Raw genomic sequence first — 22,955 nt, 5'->3', positions numbered from 1 at the left:
GAAAAGCGTTTTTGTGCATTGTGCCATAACTTTTCAGGGAAGCTTCAGAACATGAAATTTTAACCTCCCACTATAGCAGAAAGGGTCTTTCTAGTAGTTGCACATCAAATCTAAACTGTCTGAAGTGGTTTTCCAAAGTTATCAACACTTTTATGTTTGGCGTTCCGAAACCCACCTTATCTCAGGCTGAAAAGCGTTTTTGTGCATTGTGCCATAACTTTTCAGGGAAGCTTCAGAACATGAAATTTTAACCTCCCACTATAGCAGAAAGGGTCTTTCTAGTAGTTGCACATCAAATCTAAACTGTCTGAAGTGTTTTTCCAAAGTTATTAACACTTTTATGTTTGGCGTTCCGAAACCCACCTTATCTCAGGCTGAAAAGCGTTTTTGTGCATTGTGCCATAACTTTTCAGGGAAGCTTCAGAACATGAAATTTTAACCTCCCACTATAGCAGAAAGGGTCTTTCTAGTAGTTGCACATCAAATCTAAACTGTCTGAAGTGTTTTTCCAAAGTTATCAACACTTTTATGTTTGGCGTTCCGAAACCCACCTCATCTCAGGCTGAAAAGCGTTTTTACGCATTGTGCCATAACTTTTCAGGGAAGCTTCAGAACATGAAATTTTTACCTCCCACTATAGCAGAAAGGGTCTTTCTAGTAGGTGCACATCAAATCTAAGCTGTCTGAAGTGTTTTTCGAAAGTTATCAACACTTTTATGTTTGGCGTTCCGAAACCCACCTTATCTCAGGCTGAAAAGCGTTTTTGTGCATTGTGCCATAACTTTTCAGGGAAGCTTCAGAACATGAAATTTTAACCTCCCACTATAGCAGAAAGGGTCTTTCTAGTAGTTGCACATCAAATCTAAGCTGTCTGAAGTGTTTTTGATAAGTTATCAACACTTTTATGTTTGGCGTTCCGAAACCCACCTTATCTCAGGCTGAAAAGCGTTTTTGTGCATTGTGCCATAACTTTTCAGGGAAGCTTCAGAACATGAAATTTTAACCTCCCACTATAGCAGAAAGGGTCTTTCTAGTAGTTGCACATCAAATCTAAACTGTCTGAAGTGTTTTTCCAAAGTTATTAACACTTTTATGTTTGGCGTTCCGAAACCCACCTTATCTCAGGCTGAAAAGCGTTTTTGTGCATTGTGCCATAACTTTTCAGGGAAGCTTCAGAACATGAAATTTTAACCTCCCACTATAGCAGAAAGGGTCTTTCTAGTAGTTGCACATCAAATCTAAACTGTCTGAAGTTTTTTTCCAAAGGTATTAACACTTTTATGTTTGGCGTTCCGAAACCCACCTTATCTCAGGCTGAAAAGCGTTTTTGTGCATTGTGCCATAACTTTTCAGGGAAGCTTCAGAACATGAAATTTTAACCTCCCACTATAGCAGAAAGGGTCTTTCTAGTAGTTGCACATCAAATCTAAACTGTCTGAAGTGTTTTTCCAAAGTTATTAACACTTTTATGTTTGGCGTTCCGAAACCCACCTTATCTCAGGCTGAAAAGCGTTTTTGTGCATTGTGCCATAACTTTTCAGGGAAGCTTCAGAACATGAAATTTTAACCTCCCACTATAGCAGAAAGGGTCTTTCTAGTAGTTGCACATCAAATCTAAACTGTCTGAAGTTTTTTTCCAAAGGTATTAACACTTTTATGTTTGGCGTTCCGAAACCCACCTTATCTCAGGCTGAAAAGCGTTTTTGTGCATTGTGCCATAACTTTTCAGGGAAGCTTCAGAACATGAAATTTTAACCTCCCACTATAGCAGAAAGGGTCTTTCTAGTAGTTGCACATCAAATCTAAACTGTCTGAAGTGTTTTTCCAAAGTTATCAACACTTTTATGTTTGGCGTTCCGAAACCCACCTTATCTCAGGCTGAAAAGCGTTTTTGTGCATTGTGCCATAACTTTTCAGGGAAGCTTCAGAACATGAAATTTTAACCTCCCACTATAGCAGAAAGGGTCTTTCTAGTAGTTGCACATCAGATCTAATCTGTCTGAAGTGTTTTTCAAAAGTTATCAACACTTTTATGTTTGGCGTTCCGAAACCCACCTTATCTCAGGCTGAAAAGCGTTTTTGTGCATTGTGCCATAACTTTTCAGGGAAGCTTCAGAACATGAAATTTTAACCTCCCACTATAGCAGAAAGGGTCTTTCTAGTAGTTGCACATCAAATCTAAACAGTCTGAAGTGTTATTCCAAAGTTATCAAAACTTTTATGTTTGGCGTTCCGAAACCCACCTTATCTCAGGCTGAAAAGCGTTTTTACGCATTGTGCCAATACTTTTCAGGGAAGCTTCAGAACATGAAATTTTAACCTCCCACTATAGCAGAAAGGGTCTTTCTAGTAGGTGCACATCAAATCTAAGCTGTCTGAAGTGTTTTTCGAAAGTTATCAACACTTTTATGTTTGGCGTTCCGAAACCCACCTTATCTCAGGCTGAAAAGCGTTTTTGTGCATTGTGCCATAACTTTTCAGGAAAGCTTCAGAACATGAAATTTTAACCTCCCACTGTAGCAGAAAGGGTCTTTCTAGTAGTTGCACATCAAATCTAAACTGTCTGAAGTGTTTTTCCAAAGTTATCAACACTTTTATGTTTGGCGTTCCGAAACCCACCTTATCTCAGGCTGAAAAGCGTTTTTACGCATTGTGCCATAACTTTTCAGGGAAGCTTCAGAACATGAAATTTTAACCTCCCACTATAGCAGAAAGGGTCTTTCTAGTAGGTGCACATCAAATCTAAGCTCTCTGAAGTGTTTTTCGAAAGTTATCAACACTTTTATGTTTGGCGTTCCGAAACCCACCTTATCTCAGGCTGAAAAGCGTTTTTGTGCATTGTGCCATAACTTTTCAGGAAAGCTTCAGAACATGAAATTTTAACCTCCCACTATAGCAGAAAGGGTCTTTCTAGTAGTTGCACATCAAATCTAAACTGTCTGAAGTGTTTTTCCAAAGTTATTAACACTTTTATGTTTGGCGTTCCGAAACCCACCTTATCTCAGGCTGAAAAGCGTTTTTGTGCATTGTGCCATAACTTTTCAGGGAAGCTTCAGAACATGAAATTTTAACCTCCCACTATAGCAGAAAGGGTCTTTCTAGTAGTTGCACATCAAATCTAAACTGTCTGAAGTGTTTTTCCAAAGTTATTAACACTTTTATGTTTGGCGTTCCGAAACCCACCTTATCTCAGGCTGAAAAGCGTTTTTGTGCATTGTGCCATAACTTTTCAGGGAAGCTTCAGAACATGAAATTTTAACCTCCCACTATAGCAGAAAGGGTTTTTCTAGTAGTTGCACATCAAATCTAAGCTGTCTGAAGTGTTTTTCGAAAGTTATCAACACTTTTATGTTTGGCGTTCCGAAACCCACCTTATCTCAGGCTGAAAAGCGTTTTTGTGCATTGTGCCATAACTTTTCAGGGAAGCTTCAGAACATGAAATTTTAACCTCCCACTATAGCAGAAAGGGTCTTTCTAGTAGTTGCACATCAAATCTAAGCTGTCTGAAGTGTTTTTCAAAAGTTATCAACACTTTTATGTTTGGCGTTCCGAAACCCACCTTATCTCAGGCTGAAAAGCGTTTTTGTGCGTTGTGCCATAACTTTTCAGGAAAGCTTCAGAACATGAAATTTTAACCTCCCACTATAGCAGAAAGGGTCTTTCTAGTAGTTGCACATCAAATCTAAACTGTCTGAAGTGTTTTTCCAAAGTTATCAACACTTTTATGTTTGGCGTTCCGAAACCCACCTTATCTCAGGCTGAAAAGCGTTTTTACGCATTGTGCCATAACTTTTCAGGGAAGCTTCAGAACATGAAATTTTAACCTCCCACTATAGCAGAAAGGGTCTTTCTAGTAGGTGCACATCAAATCTAAGCTCTCTGAAGTGTTTTTCGAAAGTTATCAACACTTTTATGTTTGGCGTTCCGAAACCCACCTTATCTCAGGCTGAAAAGCGTTTTTGTGCATTGTGCCATAACTTTTCAGGGAAGCTTCAGAACATGAAATTTTAACCTCCCACTATAGCAGAAAGGGTCTTTCTAGTAGTTGCACATCAAATCTAAACTGTCTGAAGTGTTTTTCCAAAGTTATTAACACTTTTATGTTTGGCGTTCCGAAACCCACCTTATCTCAGGCTGAAAAGCGTTTTTGTGCATTGTGCCATAACTTTTCAGGGAAGCTTCAGAACATGAAATTTTAACCTCCCACTATAGCAGAAAGGGTCTTTCTAGTAGTTGCACATCAAATCTAAACTGTCTGAAGTGTTTTTCCAAAGTTATCAACACTTTTATGTTTGGCGTTCCGAAACCCACCTTATCTCAGGCTGAAAAGCGTTTTTGTGGATTGTGCCATAACTTTTCAGGAAAGCTTCAGAACATGAAATTTTAACCTCCCACTATAGCAGAAAGGGTCTTTCTAGTAGTTGCACAGCAAATCTAAACTGTCTGAAGTGTTTTTCCAAAGTTATCAACACTTTTATGTTTGGCGTTCCGAAACCCACCTTATCTCAGGCTGAAAAGCGTTTTTGTGCATTGTGCCATAACTTTTCAGGGAAGCTTCAGAACATGAAATTTTATCCTCCCACTATAGCAGAAAGGGTCTTTCTAGTAGTTGCACATCAAATCTAAACTGTCTGAAGTGTTTTTCCAAAGTTATTAACACTTTTATGTTTGGCGTTCCGAAACCCACCTTATCTCAGGCTGAAAAGCGTTTTTGTGCATTGTGCCATAACTTTTCAGGGAAGCTTCAGAACATGAAATTTTAACCTCCCACTATAGCAGAAAGGGTCTTTCTAGTAGTTGCACATCAAATCTAAACTGTCTGAAGTGTTTTTCCAAAGTTATCAACACTTTTATGTTTGGCGTTCCGAAACCCACCTTATCTCAGGCTGAAAAGCGTTTTTGTGCATTGTGCCATAACTTTTCAGGGAAGCTTCAGAACATGAAATTTTAACCTCCCACTATAGCAGAAAGGGTCTTTCTAGTAGTTGCACATCAAATCTAAGCTGTCTGAAGTGTTTTTCAAAAGTTATCAACACTTTTATGTTTGGCGTTCCGAAACCCACCTTATCTCAGGCTGAAAAGCGTTTTTGTGCATTGTGCCATAACTTTTCAGGAAAGCTTCAGAACATGAAATTTTAACCTCCCACTATAGCAGAAAGGGTCCTTCTAGTAGTTGCACATCAAATCTAAACTGTCTGAAGTGTTTTTCCAAAGTTATCAACACTTTTATGTTTGGCGTTCCGAAACCCACCTTATCTCAGGCTGAAAAGCGTTTTTGTGCATTGTGCCATAACTTTTCAGGGAAGCTTCAGAACATGAAATTTTAACCTCCCACTATAGCAGAAAGGGTCTTTCTAGTAGTTGCACATCAAATCTAAGCTGTCTGAAGTGTTTTTCAAAAGTTATCAACACTTTTATGTTTGGCGTTCCGAAACCCACCTTATCTCAGGCTGAAAAGCGTTTTTGTGCATTATGCCATAACTTTTCAGGAAAGCTTCAGAACATGAAATTTTAACCTCCCACTATAGCAGAAAGGGTCTTTCTAGTAGTTGCACATCAAATCTAAACTGTCTGAAGTGTTTTTCCAAAGTTATCAACACTTTTATGTTTGGCGTTCCGAAACCCACCTTATCTCAGGCTGAAAAGCGTTTTTACGCATTGTGCCATAACTTTTCAGGGAAGCTTCAGAACATGAAATTTTAACCTCCCACTATAGCAGAAAGGGTCTTTCTAGTAGGTGCACATCAAATCTAAGCTCTCTGAAGTGTTTTTCGAAAGTTATCAACACTTTTATGTTTGGCGTTCCGAAACCCACCTTATCTCAGGCTGAAAAGCGTTTTTGTGCATTGTGCCATAACTTTTCAGGGAAGCTTCAGAACATGAAATTTTAACCTCCCACTATAGCAGAAAGGGTCTTTCTAGTAGTTGCACATCAAATCTAAACTGTCTGAAGTGTTTTTCCAAAGTTATTAACACTTTTATGTTTGGCGTTCCGAAACCCACCTTATCTCAGGCTGAAAAGCGTTTTTGTGCATTGTGCCATAACTTTTCAGGGAAGCTTCAGAACATGAAATTTTAACCTCCCACTATAGCAGAAAGGGTCTTTCTAGTAGTTGCACATCAAATCTAAACTGTCTGAAGTGTTTTTCCAAAGTTATCAACACTTTTATGTTTGGCGTTCCGAAACCCACCTTATCTCAGGCTGAAAAGCGTTTTTGTGCATTGTGCCATAACTTTTCAGGGAAGCTTCAGAACATGAAATTTTAACCTCCCACTATAGCAGAAAGGGTCTTTCTAGTAGTTGCACATCAAATCTAAGCTGTCTGAAGTGTTTTTCAAAAGTTATCAACACTTTTATGTTTGGCGTTCCGAAACCCACCTTATCTCAGGCTGAAAAGCGTTTTTGTACATTGTGCCATAACTTTTCAGGAAAGCTGCAGAACATGAAATTTTAACCTCCCACTATAGCAGAAAGGGTCTTTCTAGTAGTTGCACATCAAATCTAAACTGTCTGAAGTGTTTTTCCAAAGTTATCAACACTTTTATGTTTGGCGTTCCGAAACCCACCTTATCTCAGGCTGAAATGCGTTTTTACGCATTGTGCCATAACTTTTCAGGGAAGCTTCAGAACATGAAATTTTAACCTCCCACTATAGCAGAAAGGGTCTTTCTAGTAGTTGCACATCAAATCTAAACTGTCTGAAGTGTTTTTCCAAAGTTATCAACACTTTTATGTTTGGCGTTCCGAAACCCACCTTATCTCAGGCTGAAAAGCGTTTTTGTGCATTGTGCCATAACTTTTCAGGAAAGCTTCAGAACATGAAATTTTAACCTCCCACTATAGCAGAAAGGGTCTTTCTAGTAGTTGCACATCAAATCTAAACTGTCTGAAGTGTTTTTCCAAAGTTATCAACACTTTTATGTTTGGCGTTCCGAAACCCACCTTATCTCAGGCTGAAAAGCGTTTTTACGCATTGTGCCATAACTTTTCAGGGAAGCTTCAGAACATGAAATTTTAACCTCCCACTATAGCAGAAAGGGTCTTTCTAGTAGGTGCACATCAAATCTAAGCTCTCTGAAGTGTTTTTCGAAAGTTATCAACACTTTTATGTTTGGCGTTCCGAAACCCACCTTATCTCAGGCTGAAAAGCGTTTTTGTGCATTGTGCCATAACTTTTCAGGAAAGCTTCAGAACATGAAATTTTAACCTCCCACTATAGCAGAAAGGGTCTTTCTAGTAGTTGCACATCAAATCTAAACTGTCTGAAGTGTTTTTCCAAAGTTATTAACACTTTTATGTTTGGCGTTCCGAAACCCACCTTATCTCAGGCTGAAAAGCGTTTTTGTGCATTGTGCCATAACTTTTCAGGGAAGCTTCAGAACATGAAATTTTAACCTCCCACTATAGCAGAAAGGGTCTTTCTAGTAGTTGCACATCAAATCTAAACTGTCTGAAGTGTTTTTCCAAAGTTATTAACACTTTTATGTTTGGCGTTCCGAAACCCAACTTATCTCAGGCTGAAAAGCGTTTTTGTGCATTGTGCCATAACTTTTCAGGGAAGCTTCAGAACATGAAATTTTAACCTCCCACTATAGCAGAAAGGGTCTTTCTAGTAGTTGCACATCAAATCTAAACTGTCTGAAGTGTTTTTCCAAAGTTATCAACACTTTTATGTTTGGCGTTCCGAAACCCACCTTATCTCAGGCTGAAAAGCGTTTTTACGCATTGTGCCATAACTTTTCAGGGAAGCTTCAGAACATGAAATTTTAACCTCCCACTATAGCAGAAAGGGTCTTTCTAGTAGGTGCACATCAAATCTAAGCTGTCTGAAGTGTTTTTCGAAAGTTATCAACACTTTTATGTTTGGCGTTCCGAAACCCACCTTATCTCAGGCTGAAAAGCGTTTTTGTGCATTGTGCCATAACTTTTCAGGGAAGCTTCAGAACATGAAATTTTAACCTCCCACTATAGCAGAAAGGGTCTTTCTAGTAGTTGCACATCAAATCTAAACTGTCTGAAGTGTTTTTCCAAAGTTATCAACACTTTTATGTTTGGCGTTCCGAAACCCACCTTATCTCAGGCTGAAAAGCGTTTTTGTGCATTGTGCCATAACTTTTCAGGGAAGCTTCAGAACATGAAATTTTAACCTCCCACTATAGCAGAAAGGGTCTTTCTAGTAGTTGCACATCAGATCTAATCTGTCTGAAGTGTTTTTCAAAAGTTATCAACACTTTTATGTTTGGCGTTCCGAAACCCACCTTATCTCAGGCTGAAAAGCGTTTTTGTGCATTGTGCCATAACTTTTCAGGAAAGCTTCAGAACATGAAATTTTAACCTCCCACTATAGCAGAAAGGGTCTTTCTAGTAGTTGCACATCAAATCTAAACTGTCTGAAGTGTTTTTCAAAAGTTATCAACACTTTTATGTTTGGCGTTCCGAAACCCACCTTATCTCAGGCTGAAAAGCGTTTTTACGCATTGTGCCATAACTTTTCAGGGAAGCTTCAGAACATGAAATTTTAACCTCCCACTATAGCAGAAAGGGTCTTTCTAGTAGGTGCACATCAAATCTAAGCTCTCTGAAGTGTTTTTCGAAAGTTATCAACACTTTTATGTTTGGCGTTCCGAAACCCACCTTATCTCAGGCTGAAAAGCGTTTTTGTGCATTGTGCCATAACTTTTCAGGAAAGCTTCAGAACATGAAATTTTAACCTCCCACTATAGCAGAAAGGGTCTTTCTAGTAGTTGCACATCAAATATAAGCTGTCTGAAGTGTTTTTCAAAAGTTATCAACACTTTTATGTTTGGCGTTCCGAAACCCACCTTATCTCAGGCTGAAAAGAGTTTTTGTGCATTGTGCCATAACTTTTCAGGAAAGCTTCAGAACATGAAATTTTAACCTCCCACTATAGCAGAAAGGGTCTTTCTAGTAGTTGCACATCAAATCTAAACTGTCTGAAGTGTTTTTCCAAAGTTATCAACACTTTTATGTTTGGCGTTCCGAAACCCACCTTATCTCAGGCTGAAGAGCGTTTTTACGCATTGTGCCATAACTTTTCAGGGAAGCTTCAGAACATGAAATTTTAACCTCCCACTATAGCAGAAAGGGTCTTTCTAGTAGGTGCACATCAAATCTAAGCTCTCTGAAGTGTTTTTCGAAAGTTATCAACACTTTTATGTTTGGCGTTCCGAAACCCACCTTATCTCAGGCTGAAAAGCGTTTTTGTGCATTGTGCCATAACTTTTCAGGGAAGCTTCAGAACATGAAATTTTAACCTCCCACTATAGCAGAAAGGGTCTTTCTAGTAGTTGCACATCAAATCTAAACCGTCTGAAGTGTTTTTCCAAAGTTATTAACACTTTTATGTTTGGCGTTCCGAAACCCACCTTATCTCAGGCTGAAAAGCGTTTTTGTGCATTGTGCCATAACTTTTCAGGGAAGCTTCAGAACATGAAATTTTAACCTCCCACTATAGCAGAAAGGGTCTTTCTAGTAGTTGCACATCAAATCTAAACTGTCTGAAGTGTTTTTCCAAAGTTATCAACACTTTTATGTTTGGCGTTCCGAAACCCACCTTATCTCAGGCTAAAAAGCGTTTTTGTGCATTGTGCCATAACTTTTCAGGGAAGCTTCAGAACATGAAATTTTAACCTCCCACTATAGCAGAAAGGGTCTTTCTAGTAGTTGCACATCAAATCTAATCTGTCTGAAGTGTTTTTCCAAAGTTATCAACACTTTTATGTTTGGCGTTCCGAAACCCACCTTATCTCAGGCTGAAAAGCGTTTTTGTGCATTGTGCCATAACTTTTCAGGGAAGCTTCAGAACATGAAATTTTAACCTCCCACTATAGCAGAAAGGGTCTTTCTAGTAGTTGCACATCAAATCTAAACTGTCTGAAGTGTTTTTCCAAAGTTATTAACACTTTTATGTTTGTCTTTCCGAAACCCACCTTATCTCAGGCTGAAAAGCGTTTTTGTGCATTGTGCCATAACTTTTCAGGGAAGCTTCAGAACATGAAATTTTAACCTCCCACTATAGCAGAAAGGGTCTTTCTAGTAGTTGCACATAAAATCTAAACTGTCTGAAGTGTTTTTCCAAAGTTATCAACACTTTTATGTTTGGCGTTCCGAAACCCACCTTATCTCAGGCTGAAAAGCATTTTTACGCATTGTGCCATAACTTTTCAGGGAAGCTTCAGAACATGAAATTTTAACCTCCCACTATAGCAGAAAGGGTCTTTCTAGTAGGTGCACATCAAATCTAAGCTGTCTGAAGTGTTTTTCGAAAGTTATCAACACTTTTATGTTTGGCGTTCCGAAACCCACCTTATCTCAGGCTGAAAAGCGTTTTTGTGCATTGTGCCATAACTTTTCAGGGAAGCTTCAGAACATGAAATTTTAACCTCCCACTATAGCAGAAAGGGTCTTTGTAGTAGTTGCACATCAAATCTAAGCTGTCTGAAGTGTTTTTCAAAAGTTATCAACACTTTTATGTTTGGCGTTCCGAAACCCACCTTATCTCAGGCTGAAAAGCGTTTTTACGCATTGTGCCATAACTTTTCAGGGAAGCTTCAGAACATGAAATTTTAACCTCCCACTATAGCAGAAAGGGTCTTTCTAGTAGTTGCACATCAAATCTAAACTGTCTGAAGTGTTTTTCCAAAGTTATCAACACTTTTATGTTTGGCGTTCCGAAACCCACCTTATCTCAGGCTGAAAAGCGTTTTTGTGCATTGTGCCATAACTTTTCAGGGAAGCTTCAGAACATGAAATTTTAACCTCCCACTATAGCAGAAAGGGTCTTTCTAGTAGTTGCACATCAAATCTAAACTGTCTGAAGTGTTTTTCCAAAGTTATCAACACTTTTATGTTTGGCGTTCCGAAACCCACCTTATCTCAGGCTGAAAAGCGTTTTTACGCATTGTGCCATAACTTTTCAGGGAAGCTTCAGAACATGAAATTTTAACCTCCCACTATAGCAGAAAGGGTCTTTCTAGTAGGTGCACATCAAATCTAAGCTGTCTGAAGTGTTTTTCGAAAGTTATCAACACTTTTATGTTTGGCGTTCCGAAACCCACCTTATCTCAGGCTGAAAAGCGTTTTTGTGCATTGTGCCATAACTTTTCAGGGAAGCTTCAGAACATGAAATTTTAACCTCCCACTATAGCAGAAAGGGTCTTTCTAGTAGTTGCACATCAAATCTAAACTGTCTGAAGTGTTTTTCCAAAGTTATCAACACTTTTATGTTTGGCGTTCCGAAACCCACCTTATCTCAGGCTGAAAAGCGTTTTTGTGCATTGTGCCATAACTTTTCAGGGAAGCTTCAGAACATGAAATTTTAACCTCCCACTATAGCAGAAAGGGTCTTTCTAGTAGTTGCACATCAGATCTAATCTGTCTGAAGTGTTTTTCAAAAGTTATCAACACTTTTATGTTTGGCGTTCCGAAACCCACCTTATCTCAGGCTGAAAAGCGTTTTTGTGCATTGTGCCATAACTTTTCAGGAAAGCTTCAGAACATGAAATTTTAACCTCCCACTATAGCAGAAAGGGTCTTTCTAGTAGTTGCACATCAAATCTAAACTGTCTGAAGTGTTTTTCAAAAGTTATCAACACTTTTATGTTTGGCGTTCCGAAACCCACCTTATCTCAGGCTGAAAAGCGTTTTTACGCATTGTGCCATAACTTTTCAGGGAAGCTTCAGAACATGAAATTTTAACCTCCCACTATAGCAGAAAGGGTCTTTCTAGTAGGTGCACATCAAATCTAAGCTCTCTGAAGTGTTTTTCGAAAGTTATCAACACTTTTATGTTTGGCGTTCCGAAACCCACCTTATCTCAGGCTGAAAAGCGTTTTTGTGCATTGTGCCATAACTTTTCAGGAAAGCTTCAGAACATGAAATTTTAACCTCCCACTATAGCAGAAAGGGTCTTTCTAGTAGTTGCACATCAAATATAAGCTGTCTGAAGTGTTTTTCAAAAGTTATCAACACTTTTATGTTTGGCGTTCCGAAACCCACCTTATCTCAGGCTGAAAAGCGTTTTTGTGCATTGTGCCATAACTTTTCAGGAAAGCTTCAGAACATGAAATTTTAACCTCCCACTATAGCAGAAAGGGTCTTTCTAGTAGTTGCACATCAAATCTAAACTGTCTGAAGTGTTTTTCCAAAGTTATCAACACTTTTATGTTTGGCGTTCCGAAACCCACCTTATCTCAGGCTGAAGAGCGTTTTTACGCATTGTGCCATAACTTTTCAGGGAAGCTTCAGAACATGAAATTTTAACCTCCCACTATAGCAGAAAGGGTCTTTCTAGTAGGTGCACATCAAATCTAAGCTCTCTGAAGTGTTTTTCGAAAGTTATCAACACTTTTATGTTTGGCGTTCCGAAACCCACCTTATCTCAGGCTGAAAAGCGTTTTTGTGCATTGTGCCATAACTTTTCAGGGAAGCTTCAGAACATGAAATTTTAACCTCCCACTATAGCAGAAAGGGTCTTTCTAGTAGTTGCACATCAAATCTAAACCGTCTGAAGTGTTTTTCCAAAGTTATTAACACTTTTATGTTTGGCGTTCCGAAACCCACCTTATCTCAGGCTGAAAAGCGTTTTTGTGCATTGTGCCATAACTTTTCAGGGAAGCTTCAGAACATGAAATTTTAACCTCCCACTATAGCAGAAAGGGTCTTTCTAGTAGTTGCACATCAAATCTAAACTGTCTGAAGTGTTTTTCCAAAGTTATCAACACTTTTATGTTTGGCGTTCCGAAACCCACCTTATCTCAGGCTAAAAAGCGTTTTTGTGCATTGTGCCATAACTTTTCAGGGAAGCTTCAGAACATGAAATTTTAACCTCCCACTATAGCAGAAAGGGTCTTTCTAGTAGTTGCACATCAAATCTAATCTGTCTGAAGTGTTTTTCCAAAGTTATCAACACTTTTATGTTTGGCGTTCCGAAACCCACCTTATCTCAGGCTGAAAAGCGTTTTTGTGCATTGTGCCATAACTTTTCAGGGAAGCTTCAGAACATGAAATTTTAACCTCCCACTATAGCAGAAAGGGTCTTTCTAGTAGTTGCACATCAAATCTAAACTGTCTGAAGTGTTTTTCCAAAGTTATTAACACTTTTATGTTTGTCTTTCCGAAACCCACCTTATCTCAGGCTGAAAAGCGTTTTTGTGCATTGTGCCATAACTTTTCAGGGAAGCTTCAGAACATGAAATTTTAACCTCCCACTATAGCAGAAAGGGTCTTTCTAGTAGTTGCACATAAAATCTAAACTGTCTGAAGTGTTTTTCCAAAGTTATCAACACTTTTATGTTTGGCGTTCCGAAACCCACCTTATCTCAGGCTGAAAAGCATTTTTACGCATTGTGCCATAACTTTTCAGGGAAGCTTCAGAACATGAAATTTTAACCTCCCACTATAGCAGAAAGGGTCTTTCTAGTAGGTGCACATCAAATCTAAGCTGTCTGAAGTGTTTTTCGAAAGTTATCAACACTTTTATGTTTGGCGTTCCGAAACCCACCTTATCTCAGGCTGAAAAGCGTTTTTGTGCATTGTGCCATAACTTTTCAGGGAAGCTTCAGAACATGAAATTTTAACCTCCCACTATAGCAGAAAGGGTCTTTCTAGTAGTTGCACATCAAATCTAAGCTGTCTGAAGTGTTTTTCAAAAGTTATCAACACTTTTATGTTTGGCGTTCCGAAACCCACCTTATCTCAGGCTGAAAAGCGTTTTTACGCATTGTGCCATAACTTTTCAGGGAAGCTTCAGAACATGAAATTTTAACCTCCCACTATAGCAGAAAGGGTCTTTCTAGTAGTTGCACATCAAATCTAAACTGTCTGAAGTGTTTTTCCAAAGTTATCAACACTTTTATGTTTGGCGTTCCGAAACCCACCTTATCTCAGGCTGAAAAGCGTTTTTGTGCATTGTGCCATAACTTTTCAGGGAAGCTTCAGAACATGAAATTTTAACCTCCCACTATAGCAGAAAGGGTCTTTCTAGTAGTTGCACATCAAATCTAAACTGTCTGAAGTGTTTTTCCAAAGTTATCAACACTTTTATGTTTGGCGTTCCGAAACCCACCTTATCTCAGGCTGAAAAGCGTTTTTGTGCATTGTGCCATAACTTTTCAGGGAAGCTTCAGAACATGAAATTTTAACCTCCCACTATAGCAGAAAGGGTCTTTCTAGTAGTTGCACATCAAATCTAAACTGTCTGAAGTGTTTTTCCAAAGTTATCAACACTTTTATGTTTGGCGTTCCGAAACCCACCTTATCTCAGGCTGAAAAGCGTTTTTACGCATTGTGCCATAACTTTTCAGGGAAGCTTCAGAACATGAAATTTTAAGCTCCCACTATAGCAGAAAGGGTCTTTCTAGTAGTTGCACATCAAATCTAAGCTGTCTGAAGTGTTTTTCAAAAGTTATCAACACTTTTATGTTTGGCGTTCCGAAACCCACCTTATCTCAGGCTGAAAAGCGTTTTTACGCATTGTGCCATAACTTTTCAGGGAAGCTTCATAACATGAAATTTTAACCTCCCACTATAGCAGAAAGGGTCTTTCTAGTAGTTGCACATCAAATCTAAACTGTCTGAAGTGTTTTTCCAAAGTTATCAACACTTTTATGTTTGGCGTTCCGAAACCCACCTTATCTCAGGCTGAAAAGCGTTTTTGTGCATTGTGCCATAACTTTTCAGGGAAGCTTCAGAACATGAAATTTTGACCTCCCACTATAGCAGAAAGGGTCTTTCTAGTAGTTGCACATCAAATCTAAACTGTCTGAAGTGTTTTTCCAAAGTTATTAACACTTTTATGTTTGGCGTTCCGAAACCCACCTTATCTCAGGCTGAAAAGCGTTTTTGTGCATTGTGCCATAACTTTTCAGGGAAGCTTCAGAACATGAAATTTTAACCTCCCACTATAGCAGAAAGGGTCTTTCTAGTAGTTGCACATCAAATCTAAACTGTCTGAAGTGTTTTTCCAAAGTTATCAACACTTTTATGTTTGGCGTTCCGAAACCCACCTTATCTCAGGCTGAAAAGCGTTTTTACGCATTGTGCCATAACTTTTCAGGGAAGCTTCAGAACATGAAATTTTAACCTCCCACTATAGCAGAAAGGGTCTTTCTAGTAGGTGCACATCAAATCTAAGCTGTCTGAAGTGTTTTTCGAAAGTTATCAACACTTTTATGTTTGGCGTTCCGAAACCCACCTTATCTCAGGCTGAAAAGCGTTTTTGTGCATTGTGCCATAACTTTTCAGGGAAGCTTCAGAACATGAAATTTTAACCTCCCACTATAGCAGAAAGGGTCTTTCTAGTAGTTGCACATCAAATCTAAGCTGTCTGAAGTGTTTTTCAAAAGTTATCAACACTTTTATGTTTGGCGTTCCGAAACCCACCTTATCTCAGGCTGAAAAGCGTTTTTGTGCATTGTGCCATAACTTTTCAGGAAAGCTTCAGAACATGAAATTTTAACCTCCCACTATAGCAGAAAGGGTCTTTCTAGTAGTTGCACATCAAATCTAAACTGTCTGAAGTGTTTTTCCAAAGTTATCAACACTTTTATGTTTGGCGTTCCGAAACCCACCTTATCTCAGGCTGAAAAGCGTTTTTACGCATTGTGCCATAACTTTTCAGGGAAGCTTCAGAACATGAAATTTTAACCTCCCACTATAGCAGAAAGGGTCTTTCTAGTAGGTGCACATCAAATCTAAGCTCTCTGAAGTGTTTTTCGAAAGTTATCAACACTTTTATGTTTGGCGTTCCGAAACCCACCTTATCTCAGGCTGAAAAGCGTTTTTGTGCATTGTGCCATAACTTTTCAGGGAAGCTTCAGAACATGAAATTTTAACCTCCCACTATAGCAGAAAGGGTCTTTCTAGTAGTTGCACATCAAATCTAAACTGTCTGAAGTGTTTTTCCAAAGTTATTAAAACTTTTATGTTTGGCGTTCCGAAACCCACCTTATCTCAGGCTGAAAAGCGTTTTTGTGCATTGTGCCATAACTTTTCAGGGAAGCTTCAGAACATGAAATTTTAACCTCCCACTATAGCAGAAAGGGTCTTTCTAGTAGTTGCACATCAAATCTAAACTGTCTGAAGTGTTTTTCCAAAGTTATTAACACTTTTATGTTTGGCGTTCCGAAACCCACCTTATCTCAGGCTGAAAAGCGTTTTTGTGCATTGTGCCATAACTTTTCAGGGAAGCTTCAGAACATGAAATTTTAACCTCCCACTATAGCAGAAAGGGTCTTTCTAGTAGTTGCACATCAAATCTAAACTGTCTGAAGTGTTTTTCCAAAGTTATCAACACTTTTATGTTTGGCGTTCCGAAACCCACCTAATCTCAGGCTGAAAAGCGTTTTTGTGCATTGTGCCATAACTTTTCAGGGAAGCTTCAGAACATGAAATTTTAACCTCCCACTATAGCAGAAAGGGTCTTTCTAGTAGTTGCACATCAGATCTAATCTGTCTGAAGTGTTTTTCAAAAGTTATCAACACTTTTATGTTTGGCGTTCCGAAACCCACCTTATCTCAGGCTGAAAAGCGTTTTTGTGCATTGTGCCATAACTTTTCAGGAAAGCTTCAGAACATGAAATTTTAACCTCCCACTATAGCAGAAAGGGTCTTTCTAGTAGTTGCACATCAAATCTAAACTGTCTGAAGTGTTTTTCCAAAGTTATCAACACTTTTATGTTTGGCGTTCCGAAACCCACCTTATCTCAGGCTGAAAAGCGTTTTTGTGCATTGTGCCATAACTTTTCAGGGAAGCTTCAGAACATGAAATTTTAACCTCCCACTATAGCAGAAAGGGTCTTTCTAGTAGTTGCACATCAAATCTAAGCTGTCTGAAGTGTTTTTCCAAAGTTATCAACACTTTTATGTTTGGCGTTCCGAAACCCACCTTATCTCAGGCTGAAAAGCGTTTTTGTGCATTGTGCCATAACTTTTCAGGGAAGCTTCAGAACATGAAATTTTAACCTCCCACTATAGCAGAAAGGGTCTTTCTAGTAGTTGCACATCAAATCTAAACTGTCTGAAGTGTTTTTCCAAAGTTATTAACACTTTTATGTTTGGCGTTCCGAAACCCACCTTAGCTCAGGCTGAAAAGCGTTTTTGTGCATTGTGCCATAACTTTTCAGGGAAGCTTCAGAACATGAAATTTTAACCTCCCATTATAGCAGAAAGGGTCTTTCTAGTAGTTGCACATAAAATCTAAACTGTCTGAAGTGTTTTTCCAAAGTTATGAACACTTTTATGTTTGGCGTTCCGAAACCCACCTTATCTCAGGCTGAAAAGCGTTTTTACGCATTGTGCCATAACTTTTCAGGGAAGCTTCAGAACATGAAATTTTAACCTCCCACTATAGCAGAAAGGGTCTTTCTAGTAGGTGCACATCAAATCTAAGCTGTCTGAAGTGTTTTTCGAAAGTTATCAACACTTTTATGTTTGGCGTTCCGAAACCCACCTTATCTCAGGCTGAAAAGCGTTTTTGTGCATTGTGCCATAACTTTTCAGGGAAGCTTCAGAACATGAAATTTTAACCTCCCACTATAGCAGAAAGGGTCTTTCTAGTAGTTGCTCATCAAATCTAAGCTGTCTGAAGTGTTTTTCAAAAGTTATCAACACTTTTATGTTTGGCGTTCCGAAACCCACCTTATCTCAGGCTGAAAAGCGTTTTTACGCATTGTGCCATAACTTTTCAGGGAAGCTTCAGAACATGAAATTTTAACCTCCCACTATAGCAGAAAGGGTCTTTCTAGTAGTTGCACATCAAATCTAAACTGTCTGAAGTGTTTTTCCAAAGTTATCAACACTTTTATGTTTGGCGTTCCGAAACCCACCTTATCTCAGGCTGAAAAGCGTTTTTGTGCATTGTGCCATAACTTTTCAGGGAAGCTTCAGAACATGAAATTTTAACCTCCCACTATAGCAGAAAGGGTCTTTCTAGTAGTTGCACATCAAATCTAAACTGTCTGAAGTGTTTTTCCAAAGTTATTAACACTTTTATGTTTGGCGTTCCGAAACCCACCTTATCTCAGGCTGAAAAGCGTTTTTGTGCATTATGCCATAACTTTTCAGGGAAGCTTCAGAACATGAAATTTTAACCTCCCACTATAGCAGAAAGGGTCTTTCTAGTAGTTGCACATCAAATCTAAACTGTCTGAAGTGTTTTTCCAAAGTTATTAACACTTTTATGTTTGGCGTTCCGAAACCCACCTTATCTCAGGCTGAAAAGCGTTTTTACGCATTGTGCCATAACTTTTCAGGGAAGCTTCAGAACATGAAATTTTAACCTCCCACTATAGCAGAAAGGGTCTTTCTAGTAGGTGCACATCAAATCTAAGCTGTCTGAAGTGTTTTTCGAAAGTTATCAACACTTTTATGTTTGGCGTTCCGAAACCCACCTTATCTCAGGCTGAAAAGCGTTTTTGTGCATTGTGCCATAACTTTTCAGGGAAGCTTCAGAACATGAAATTTTAACCTCCCACTATAGCAGAAAGGGTCTTTCTAGTAGTTGCACATCAAATCTAAACTGTCTGAAGTGTTTTTCCAAAGTTATCAACACTTTTATGTTTGGCGTTCCGAAACCCACCTTATCTCAAGCTGAAAAGCGTTTTTACGCATTGTGCCATAACTTTTCAGGGAAGCCTCAGAACATGAAATTTTAACCTCCCACTATAGCAGAAAGGGTCTTTCTAGTAGGTGCACATCAAATCTAAGCTCTCTGAATTGTTTTTCGAAAGTTATCAACAATTTTATGTTTGGCGTTCCGAAACCCACCTTATCTCAGGCTGAAAAGCGTTTTTGTGCATTGTGCCATAACTTTTCAGGGAAGCTTCAGAACACGAAATTTTAACCTCCCACTATAGCAGAAAGGGTCTTTCTAGTAGTTGCACATCAAATCTAAACTGTCTGAAGTGTTTTTCCAAAGTTATCAACACTTTTATGTTTGGCGTTCCGAAACCCACCTTATCTCAGGCTGAAAAGCGTTTTTACGCATTGTGCCATAACTTTTCAGGGAAGCTTCAGAACATGAAATTTTAACCTCCCACTATAGCAGAAAGGGTCTTTCTAGTAGGTGCACATCAAATCTAAGCTGTCTGAAGTGTTTTTCGAAAGTTATCAACACTTTTATGTTTGGCGTTCCGAAACCCACCTTATCTCAGGCTGAAAAGCGTTTTTGTGCATTGTGCCATAACTTTTCAGGGAAGCTTCAGAACATGAAATTTTAACTTCCCACTATAGCAGAAAGGGTCTTTCAAGTAGTTGCACATCAAATCTAAGCTGTCTGAAGTGTTTTTCAAAAGTTATCAACACTTTTATGTTTGGCGTTCCGAAACCCACCTTATCTCAGGCTGAAAAGCGTTTTTGTGCATTGTGCCATAACTTTTCAGGAAAGCTTCAGAACATGAAATTTTAACCTCCCACTATAGCAGAAAGGGTCTTTCTAGTAGTTGCACATCAAATCTAAACTGTCTGAAGTGTTTTTCCAAAGTTATCAACACTTTTATGTTTGGCGTTCCGAAACCCACCTTATCTCAGGCTGAAAAGCGTTTTTACGCATTGTGCCATAACTTTTCAGGGAAGCTTCAGAACATGAAATTTTTACCTCCCACTATAGCAGAAAGGGTCTTTCTAGTAGGTGCACATCAAATCTAAGCTCTCTGAAGTGTTTTTCGAAAGTTGTCAACACTTTTATGTTTGGCGTTCCGAAACCCACCTTTTCTCAGGCTGAAAAGCGTTTTTGTGCATTGTGCCATAACTTTTCAGGGAAGCTTCAGAACATGAAATTTTAACCTCCCACTATAGCAGAAAGGGTCTTTCTAGTAGTTGCACATCAAATCTAAACTGTCTGAAGTGTTTTTCCAAAGTTATTAACACTTTTATGTTTGGCGTTCCGAAACCCACCTTATCTCAGGCTGAAAAGCGTTTTTGTGCATTGTGCCATAACTTTTCTGGGAAGCTTCAGAACATGAAATTTTAACCTCCCACTATAGCAGAAAGGGTCATTCTAGTAGTTGCACATCAAATCTAAACTGTCTGAAGTGTTTTTCCAAAGTTATCAACACTTTTATGTTTGGCGTTCCGAAACCCACCTTATCTCAGGCTGAAAAGCGTTTTTGTGCATTGTGCCATAACTTTTCAGGGAAGCTTCAGAACATGAAATTTTGACCTCCCACTATAGCAGACAGGGTCTTTCTAGTAGTTGCACATCAAATCTAAGCTGTCTGAAGTGTTTTTCAAAAGTTATCAACACTTTTATGTTTGGCGTTCCGAAACCCACCTTATCTCATGCTGAAAAGCGTTTTTGTGCATTGTGCCATAACTTTTCAGGAAAGCTTCAGAACATGAAATTTTAACCTCCCACTATAGCAGAAAGGGTCTTTCTAGTAGTTGCACATCAAATCTAAACTGTCTGAAGTGTTTTTCCAAAGTTATCAACACTTTTATGTTTGGCTTTCCGAAACCCACCTTATCTCAGGCTGAAAAGCGTTTTTGTGCATTGTGCCATAACTTTTCAGGGAAGCTTCAGAACATGAAATTTTAACCTCCCGCTATAGCAGAAAGGGTCTTTCTAGTAGTTGCACATCAAATCTAAGCTGTCTGAAGTGTTTTTCCAAAGTTATCAACACTTTTATGTTTGGCGTTCCGAAACCCACCTTATCTCAGGCTGAAAAGCGTTTTTGTGCATTGTGCCATAACTTTTCAGGGAAGCTTCAGAACATGAAATTTTAACCTCCCACTATAGCAGAAAGGGTCTTTCTAGTAGTTGCACATCAAATCTAAACTGTCTGAAGTGTTTTTCCAAAGTTATTAACACTTTTATGTTTGGCGTTCCGAAACCCACCTTAGCTCAGGCTGAAAAGCGTTTTTGTGCATTGTGCCATAACTTTTCAGGGAAGCTTCAGAACATGAAATTTTAACCTCCCACTATAGCAGAAAGGGTCTTTCTAGTAGTTGCACATAAAATCTAAACTGTCTGAAGTGTTTTTCCAAAGTTATCAACACTTTTATGTTTGGCGTTCCGAAACCCACCTTATCTCAGGCTGAAAAGCGTTTTTACGCATTGTGCCATAACTTTTCAGGGAAGCTTCAGAACATGAAATTTTAACCTCCCACTATAGCAGAAAGGGTCTTTCTAGTAGGTGCACATCAAATCTAAGCTGTCTGAAGTGTTTTTCGAAAGTTATCAACACTTTTATGTTTGGCGTTCCGAAACCCACCTTATCTCAGGCTGAAAAGCGTTTTTGTGCATTGTGCCATAACTTTTCAGGGAAGCTTCAGAACATGAAATTTTAACCTCCCACTATAGCAGAAAGGGTCTTTCTAGTAGTTGCTCATCAAATCTAAGCTGTCTGAAGTGTTTTTCAAAAGTTATCAACACTTTTATGTTTGGCGTTCCGAAACCCACCTTATCTCAGGCTGAAAAGCGTTTTTACGCATTGTGCCATAACTTTTCAGGGAAGCTTCAGAACATGAAATTTTAACCTCCCACTATAGCAGAAAGGGTCTTTCTAGTAGTTGCACATCAAATCTAAACTGTCTGAAGTGTTTTTCCAAAGTTATCAACACTTTTATGTTTGGCGTTCCGAAACCCACCTTATCTCAGGCTGAAAAGCGTTTTTGTGCATTGTGCCATAACTTTTCAGGGAAGCTTCAGAACATGAAATTTTAACCTCCCACTATAGCAGAAAGGGTCTTTCTAGTAGTTGCACATCAAATCTAAACTGTCTGAAGTGTTTTTCCAAAGTTATCAACACTTTTATGTTTGGCGTTCCGAAACCCACCTTATCTCAGGCTGAAAAGCGTTTTTGTGCATTGTGCCATAACTTTTCAGGGAAGCTTCAGATCATGAAATTTTAACCTCCCACTATAGCAGAAAGGGTCTTTCTAGTAGTTGCACATCAAATCTAAACTGTCTGAAGTGTTTTTCCAAAGTTATTAACACTTTTATGTTTGGCGTTCCGAAACCCACCTTATCTCAGGCTGAAAAGCGTTTTTGTGCATTGTGCCATAACTTTTCAGGGAAGCTTCAGAACATGAAATTTTAACCTCCCACTATAGCAGAAAGGGTCTTTCTAGTAGTTGCACATCAAATCTAAACTGTCTGAAGTGTTTTTCCAAAGTTATCAACACTTTTATGTTTGGCGTTCCGAAACCCACCTTATCTCAGGCTGAAAAGCGTTTTTACGCATTGTGCCATAACTTTTCAGGGAAGCTTCAGAACATGAAATTTTAACCTCCCACTATAGCAGAAAGGGTCTTTCTAGTAGGTGCACATCAAATCTAAGCTGTCTGAAGTGTTTTTCGAAAGTTATCAACACTTTTATGTTTGGCGTTCCGAAACCCACCTTATCTCAGGCTGAAAAGCGTTTTTGTGCATTGTGCCATAACTTTTCAGGGAAGCTTCAGAACATGAAATTTTAACCTCCCACTATAGCAGAAAGGGTCTTTCTAGTAGTTGCACATCAAATCTAAGCTGTCTGAAGTGTTTTTCAAAAGTTATCAACACTTTTATGTTTGGCGTTCCGAAACCCACCTTATCTCAGGCTGAAAAGCGTTTTTACGCATTGTGCCATAACTTTTCAGGGAAGCTTCAGAACATGAAATTTTAACCTCCCACTATAGCAGAAAGGGTCTTTCTAGTAGTTGCACATCAAATCTAAACTGTCTGAAGTGTTTTTCCAAAGTTATCAACACTTTTATGTTTGGCGTTCCGAAACCCACCTTATCTCAGGCTGAAAAGCGTTTTTGTGCATTGTGCCATAACTTTTCAGGGAAGCTTCAGAACATGAAATTTTAACCTCCCACTATAGCAGAAAGGGTCTTTCTAGTAGTTGCACATCAAATCTAAACTGTCTGAAGTGTTTTTCCAAAGTTATCAACACTTTTATGTTTGGCGTTCCGAAACCCACCTTATCTCAGGCTGAAAAGCGTTTTTGTGCAT

The sequence above is a fragment of the Synchiropus splendidus genome, chromosome 4 (genome assembly GCF_027744825.2).
Source record: "Synchiropus splendidus isolate RoL2022-P1 chromosome 4, RoL_Sspl_1.0, whole genome shotgun sequence".
In the NCBI taxonomy this organism is placed as follows: domain Eukaryota; kingdom Metazoa; phylum Chordata; class Actinopteri; order Syngnathiformes; family Callionymidae; genus Synchiropus; species Synchiropus splendidus.
The sequence above is the reverse complement of the archived record's forward strand: the minus strand, read 5'-3'. Positions refer to the sequence as shown.